This window comes from Hevea brasiliensis, chromosome 8 (genome assembly GCF_030052815.1).
Source record: "Hevea brasiliensis isolate MT/VB/25A 57/8 chromosome 8, ASM3005281v1, whole genome shotgun sequence".
In the NCBI taxonomy this organism is placed as follows: domain Eukaryota; kingdom Viridiplantae; phylum Streptophyta; class Magnoliopsida; order Malpighiales; family Euphorbiaceae; genus Hevea; species Hevea brasiliensis.
The window spans coordinates 61,750,438-61,759,205 of NC_079500.1; the positions used below are offsets into that span (position 1 = coordinate 61,750,438).

The window sequence follows — 8,768 nt, forward strand, 5'->3', positions numbered from 1 at the left end:
TGCTCGCTTGAGTGGTGAGCAGATTCTCTCATGTCCCCAGTCTCAGCTGCTGCAGGTGGAGCATGACTCTCCACTTCCTCCTCAACGGCTCTCTGAGATGAAGGGTCCATATCCTATTCAAAATAAGAAAGATAAACAGATCTGCGTTAGTGTCACCTCCACTCTTACAAATGCAATGCATGGTATGGACTCAATCTAGGACCAGAAACGCCTAAACCGTGCTCTGATACCACTAAATGTGACACCCCTTACCCGTGTACAGTATACCCGAGTAAGTAATGCCACACGGTGTATCGGCACCCTCTAATAGACCCTAATTAATTTTCAGCATAATTTTGAATATAACTTGTAAAATATAACTCATTTAAGTCATTTATTGAAATTATAATTTATTTGAGGTTTCGTAAATTTTAAAGAAAATCCGGCAGAGTGCCGGCTAAAAATGGAGAAAACAGTTTTTCAGAACCTGTGAAAAACACTTCCAATAAACAAATTCATTCATTCTCAACTCCAATATCAAGATCTCAACATTTCAATTTCAATTCTCAATCATCCATCACATGTGATGATCACATAGAAATCATAAATAACCATTTACTTTTCCATTCACAAATACCATTTTCATAATTTACATAAACTTCAATATACATTACACAAGTTTAATTACATATGAGAAAATCAAAATTAAGTTACAAAATGTCAAAATGACACCTAGTGTCCTACCAATGCACTACAGAAGTTGAGGTGACACAGACACTGTGCAGAGCTGCAGGATGGACTCACCCAGTCATTGGTCTACTGGGCTCATGATCTGTATCTCCAGTACCTACGCGTGGCAAAAGCAACGCGCTAAGCAATAATGCTTAGTGGTGCAATAATATAATAAAAGAAAATAGCAAGAAATTAAATGTGTAGTGAATGTGTACGTTTTATTTGTTTGGTATTTGTATATCATTTACTTTGTCCACTTTTATTCATTTGGTTACCCCAAGTAACCTACACTAGACGACTGGACTGGATAACGGGTAAACTGGCACTGGGTATCTAGTACCTCGGGCCGTCACACCATCGGTCACATATGCATCTCCCGGTGTGCAACAGAACAGCTAACAAGCTGTAAATACATCAGGCACAAGGCAAAATCTCAATACAAGGTCAGAATAGCTAAAAGCCATAAAATCACAGAATGGCATATTGCCATGTGTAGTACTGCTAACTGAACCCTATTGGCATGCCAAACTATCCAAACCAATCTTGTTAGGTATACTAGGGCATTCGATACTTTAAAATTCTTCAATCTTTGAATTTCAAGTTTCGGTGTCACTATTCACCTCTTTGGTCAACTAAAATGTTGACTTTTAGGTAGAAATTAGGTACATTGGTTTTGGCACTCCCAACATACCACATTTTGCTTTTAACACTTGTTGGGATTGGTCACATTTACCATTTCTAACTTAAAACCAAGAGGGCAGAAAATTTCAGTTTTTGAAGCATATGTTTACTGTTCCATTAAACACTGTTGCAGTGAGAATTTGAAGAAATGAAAAACATGAAAGTTGTTCCTTATTTTGTCTAGTTGAATTTCCTTTTTTTAATCACTCCATTTGGAGTTTTTTAGCTCCAGATATGGCTCAAAAACCACAGCTGGCCGGATTGCCAATCTGCAGAATTGACCATATCTACAGTAACATGAACAGTGACTGTGATTGCATTTTTGAATTGGTTCTGTCCGTAATTTGGGGTAGGTTTCTTCATGAAAGTTGTTTGTCTATGACTTGACTTATTGCTGTAAAAATTTCAGGTCAATTGACCAAATCTACAGTGAGTTATGGCCAAATGAACAGTTACTATTCATTTGGTCATTCTGCAGAATCAGTTGCAGGGTATCCGGATTGGGGCCAAGTTTTGGTCCTCTTGCTTTGGTCTTTTGGGCATGGTTTCTTCAGCAAAAATGTGACATTATAAGCCTAGTTTCATTTCCAATTGGCCAAACACCAATTGGACCAACACAGCCAAAGTTATGGCTGTGTAACTGGACTGGATTCTCAGTCCCCATTCTGCTGTCTTTAGGCAGCATAGTCATTCTCTTTGCCCAGCCATTTTTCAGTCCAATTTATGGTCAACATACCTCAAATGGTCACTAATTGACCATTAGAGTGTTCTTTAACAGTTTCATAAGCCAAGTCAAAGTTTCACTTCTCAAAACCCTAATGTCCAACTCAATTTACCCATAAACCTCAATTAGCACACTAGTTCAACATCCATGCATATTCATACCTTAAACACCATTTCTAGCTCACTTTAAGTCCATTAAAACAATCAAAACCATTCCTCTATTAGGGCTGCCGAATTCTATGGTGGACATACACATGAATTTGTTTCATTTATTTCACAATTTCTCATCCATTACAAGCCTCAATCATGGAATTAATGAGTTTTAACTACATATATGCACTAACCTCTTGTAGGGAGATTTTTCCCAAGCTCAAAACTTCACTTTCCTTCTTCTTCTTGGCTGCCAAAAGCTTCCCAGAGTGATATAGTCAAGGTTTAATGAAAGGGGTTAGGGTTTAGTGGTGTAACAAAGGGAGAAATTAAGCTTGATTGAAAAAAATCAATGGAGGGGTCTAGGGCATGTTTCGGCTGGCTTTTGGGGAGGGAGATGGCTGCTGCAATTTTTGTTATTTTGGTCTTCTTTTAGTCTCTTTTATTTGTTAGTCAATTAGTTGCTTAAGTGTGATTGGTGGAAAATTTTAAATGACATCACAATGATGTCATAAATAAGTCTTTTTCCCATTTTCCTTTCTTTTCTCCACTACTCATTTTCAATTTAATTTCTAGTAATGTTTATTCATATTTTATGTCATATTAATTATTTACTCAACTGGACAAGTTGGCCAAAAATCACCTCTGAAGGCGAAATGACCAAAATGCCCTCCGTTTGGCTTAACGGGTCAAAATTGTCTGTACCGATTGAAAAATTTTTCTAGGTATTTTCTTAGCATTCTAATGCCATGGGAACCTCAATAACCCTTCTCTGGAGTCCCAAAAATTATTTTATAATTTTTCCCCCGGGTCTAGGGCTCCTCGTTGCGAGAACTACAACTTCCCTCCGGTTACCCATCGCTTGGGCACCGGCTCGTTTAACTTGGTTGTATTTTATTTCTAAAATTTTTACTAAGTGTTTCTTATTAATATTTGAGTTAATTATGGTCCCTCACTTAAGTTTAATTATTTTTCCGGATGTTCTAGCTGTCCAGACCGACACCGGGCACCGGAACAGTAGAATGTACGGAGTTGTTACCGGGAGGGTGTTACAGAGAGGACTTAGGATATCCTAGGATTAATTTCCATTAAAGCAATTATTCTCAATCCGATGAATAAACAACATAAAAATCAATAGTAAAGTTGTAGTGTGAAATCTTAATTTTGGAATTGCTTTTATAAATAATTTAATTCAAAAATTACTTTTAGCATATAAAATAGGTTTAACTCATTCTCATATATATTCGGTAGCCTAAACAGTCAAAATTGCCATGTAGCCTGGTACTTGCTAATTAAATTCCTTATGGGAACGATACTTCACTCATCACTTTATTACTTGTTAGAGATCTGTGCACTTGCAGTGGTTAAAAAACCAGCAAACAAGTTTTTGGCGCCGTTGGCAGGGAGTTTTAATATTAGTAATGTTAGGTGATAAGTAATTTAGTTGATTTAGGCAATTTCATTTATTATTTAGTTTTGTTTAAATTTTTTTATTTTCTTATTTTTTCTCAGGTGATTGGTTTGGTACATGACCAGAACAAGACCAGAGGAAGAAGTCTTTGATTTGGATCTAGAGATAGACAAAACTCTAAGAACTATCAGGAGGAAGAGGAAACGTGAAGGACAAAATCAAGGGAATCCAAAGATTCCACATATGGCCAATGATAACAATAATAGGCCGAGACTCTTGAAGGGCTACAGAGCTCCCTCCATACAAGGATTCCAATCTAGTGTTACAAGACCCATAGTGGATGCCAATAATTTTGAATTAAAACTGGCATGGCTCCAGATGATCCAACAGACCCAATTTGGGGGTTCACCAACAGAAGATCCGCACTATCACTTCTAGTGTTTTCTTGCCCTTTGTGACACATTCAAGATGAATGGGGTCTTTGATCAAGCTATAAGACTCAGAGCATTTCCATTTTCCCTTCGAGATAGAGTAAGGAAGTGGTTGCTTTCTCAACCATCTAGAACATTCACCACATGGGAGGACCTCTCATAAGCTTTTCTGGCAAGGTACTTCCCACCTGCGAAGACTATAAAGTTGAGAGTTGAACTCAACACCTTTAGGCAAAGGAAAGGTGAATCACTCTATGATGCATGGGAGAGATATAAGGACCTATAGAGAGAATGCCCGTACCATGGCATAGAAGATTGGCTCCTGGTTCATAACTTCTATAATGAGCTACTGCTCTCTACAAGGAGCACAGTTGTCACACCTTACCCCTCTGTAAGGCATAACATGATCTCGTAAAATACCTAATGAACTACCGAATTTCACCTATCGATAACTCATTAAGTACCCTACAAGGGATTTTAAAACCATTTTCTTACTTTTTGGAAGTGGTGAGCATTTTAGTAGGAATTAAAAACATTTAATTGAAGTTTCAAAACTAGTAAAAATTTTTATCAATTTTTATTTGTTTGCAAATTTTGGAAAAATTTCGGCAGAGGGCCGTCTATATTTTGAGAAAATAGTTCTTCACAAACCTGTAAAAAGCACTTCCAATATTTGTTTTCACAACTCCCAACCACCAAAATAACTTAGTTCATCATAATGCAATTTAAGTCCACAATTCAATCAAAATTTTTCATTTCAAAATATCTAATAAATTCATTCACATTGCATTTAATATTTAATTTACAAATACAAATCTTAATTTATAAAAAGAAAATCTAAAATACTATATTATAATTTACTGTACAACTGGTCAACTTTAAGTTAATACATATGACATTACAATATTTACATCAAAATAACTACAAGGATATAAATAAATACTTGTACCAAAAAGGCCAATGCAATCCTCTATCTCAATAGCAGCTCACTCTACTGCTTTCTCCTTGTCCTTATCTGTGATAGCAAAATAAGCTATCGCTGAGTATAAAAATACTCAGTGGTGCACAATAAAAATTTGAAATGCATTACATAAAACATTCATTAATAAATCACAATTTAAATATTTCACAAATTATCAAAACTCATTATAACACAATTTTGGTCAAATAATTTAATAAACACAGTGTTGCCAATTCATACACAACTTAAGCCATGACACAAAATTTTCAATCAATGCTACATTATACACCACGACAAAGCAATCTATAACCCCACTAATCGAAATCAATGAGGGAAGTGGCTAGCTAGCTAATGAGTACTCATCCGATCTATAACCTCAACTGCTAAGCCAAAGAGAGAGGAAAATAAATGATCTCAACCCCTTAAATGAAGGAGGAATAATGTGGTACTGTCATGCTAAGTGAGAATATAAAATCAATTCAAAACAAAGTACTCAAATAATTTAGAAAAGATCCCAAACAATTTCCAAAGTCATTTTTTTGCAGTCACAAAGTGGCAACACAATTTATAAATAATATAGCGTTTTCATAAAGCATAACAAGTCAAATTTTCACTTAGAAAATAATTACATAATTTATTATGCACAAACCTGACGTGAGTTGCCTCTAAGTCTTGACTCAGTCCCTTAGATTTTTCGGATCTTTTTCAGCTGAAGCACATAATTGAAAGTGTTTCAGTATCTTATCTCACAATAAATCCAATAATTAAACTCATATATGCTCAACTTTAGCCCCAATATGCTTAAACTTACGTTTTTGAAAATTTTCATGTCGGGGTTACTATTCATGATACTATTCAAGTCAAAATATTGACTTCCTTATGCTTAAAAGGTATGGGAAATCCAATTATATCCACATACCACATTTTGGTTACTAATTTTTTTTGTTTTGGTTGTTTTCTCAAATCTTAAGTATTTTAGGCACAAATTTCAAAATTTCAGTTTTGGTGTCCTGTTTTGCACTATTCCATTGGTCATGTTGCTGTAGAAATTTGGCTAAGTTTTGTTCATATAAGTTGTTCCTCATTGTCTTAACTTTATTTTCTTTTTTGAATCACTCCATTTGGAGTTTCGTAGCCTAAGTTATAGCCATTTGAACATGGCTGGCCGGATTTAGTTTTACCCGAAATTCTGGACAAATTCTGGATAATGGCAGTTTTTATGGGTTAATTGCAGGTGAGTTTTTGGACAGCTTATGTTCAAATTTTTGGTTTATTTTCTTCATAAAAGTTGTAGGGCTATGTCTCAGCTTTCTACCAATAAAATTTCTGGTCATTTGGACCTTCATAGGCCAAGTTATGGTCATTTATGTAACTACTGTTCATTTGGTTATTTTTATACAGGTTAGTTTGCCAATTCCGTATTTGGCCTAATTGTTTACTAAGTTATGGTCACTTTTTGGGCATGATTCCTGAATGAAAAATGTGCCGTTTTGTGTCTAGTTTCATTCCCAATTGGCCTCACACAAATTGAGTCTATAAATTTTCAGTTTCAGTCCCTGAAAGGGACCTAGGTCAAGCTGCCTGCAGATTGACTCTCACCAATCCGAATTTAAACTTGTTTCCAACAATTCATACACACCACAAATGGTCATAATTGACCATTTCCCAACTCGAATAAGGTCAATAACATCATTTGGCCAATTCTCAAATTTTCTTCAATTTTTCAAAATCTCCAAACCCTAGTTACATGCATTTCAACTCTAATGCAAATTTAAAGTGTATATTCATGATTTATATACTTAATTCACTTCAAATAACCATTCAAGACCATCAAACTCATTATATCAAACACTAATTCTAGCTGGACGAATTTCATATTTGGTCCCTCAACAATTGTTTTCTTTTGATTTTAAGTTAATATCTAAGTTACTTGAGCTAAACACACAAATAAGAAATCAAAAATTTCAAATTAAATTTGCTTACCTCCACTTTGCACTTCAATCTCCAATTCTTCTCCTTTTTTTCCTCTTTCTTTTTTGCTCAATCACCTTCCCAAGTAAAGTTAACAAGCTTTAATGGAATAATTTGAGGGCAAAGTAGGGTTAAGTGAGGGAACAAAAGCTTGAGATCAAGCTTTAATGTAGGTTTTGCAATGGAGAGGGAGAGAGAAAGTGTTGGCCAGCTAGTTTGGTGAGGAAGATGAGTGATTATCCTTTTTAATTTTTTTATGTTTTTATGTCTTTAATTGGCTATTTGACTTGGTCAATTATTGAGCAAAATTAATTTTTATTTTGACATCATTTGTGATGTCATCAAGGTTGGGCAATAAAACTTTTTCTTTTCTTTTTCCATTTTCCTAATTTTTTCAATAGTTCTTTAATTTAATTCTCGATCCCAAAAATTTCGTTTTTCTGATTTTATTGAACAGTTTGGTTAGGAGTCAGCTCTAGGGGTGAATTAACCAAATTGCCCCTCACTGGTTCAATATTTTTTTCAGATCACTGACCTAATTATTTGACCAGCTTAATAATTCTTCTTTCATGATTTTCTCTTTTCCACTATATTCGCAATAGTGCTAAGGACCGCAGTGTCACATTTTACGATTCGAAAATTAAGTTTAGACTGACCTTGCAATCATTCCTGAGAAGGTCACCCATTGTTGTGACTCCTGGCTCATTTAACTTTTTGTGTTCTATTTTTCTTCTTTATACTTAACTATTTGGCAACTGCTAATTATTTATGTTCATGGATTATCTAGGTGTCTTAGACGAGGTGCTAATTCTCTTAATTATTTGAACCGACACCGGTTACCAGAACAGTAACATATACCAGGCTATGCAAATAGGGGTGTTACAATTCTCCCCCCTTTAAAATAAATTTCGTCCTGAAATTTTACCTGGTATCAATCTCTGAACAACTGTTGGTGCTGTCTCCTCATGTCCTCCTCTCGTTTCCAAGTAGCCTCCTGGCCCGAATAATGGTTCCATAATACTTTTACCAACAGTATCTGCTTATTCTGTAGCTGCTTCACCTCGTAAGCCAGAATCTCTATGGGTTCTTCTTCATACGTGAGGTCTGGATTCACCTCAATCTCTTATACTAGTAGTACATAAGATGGGTCAGATCTATAGCTCCTCAACATCGATACATGGAAGACGTTATGTATCTTCTCCAACTCTAGAGGTAGTGCCAAACGATATGCCAAAGGACCCACTCTCTCCAGAACCTCATATGGCTCGATGAAACGAGGACTCAGTTTCCCTTTTCTATCGAATCTCATAATTTTCTTCTAAGTGGAAACCTTGAGGAATACTTTGTCACCCACTACATACTCTATATCCCTTCTCTTCAGATCAATATAGGACTTCTGACGGTCTGATGCAATCTTAAGTCGATCTCTGATCAATCTGATTTTCTCTTTAGTTTGCTGAATAATTTCTGGCTCAATCATCTTTCTTTCGCCTACCTCATCCCAACACAACGGGGTCCTACATTTTCTACCATACAAAGCTTCATATGGAGGTATTCCAAAGCTTGATTGGTAGCTGTTGTTGTAAGCAAACTCAATCAAAAGGCAAGCGTGTGTCCCAACTGCCCTCACACTCAATCACACAAGCCCGTAGCGTGTCCTCCAAAATCTAAATTACCCTTTCAGACTGGCCATCTGTCTATGGGTGGAATGCCATGCTGAAGTTCAATC

At 35.8% G+C, this 8,768-nt stretch overlaps 1 non-coding gene across 1 annotated transcript; it reads right to left on the minus strand.

The window, feature by feature from the left end:
• Positions 1 to 4,309: 4,309 nt before the first annotated feature.
• Positions 4,310 to 4,416, minus strand: LOC131182736 (small nucleolar RNA R71). Its single transcript, XR_009150996.1, has one exon. It is a non-coding gene; the product is annotated as a small nucleolar RNA R71 (small nucleolar RNA).
• Positions 4,417 to 8,768: the final 4,352 nt, after the last annotated feature.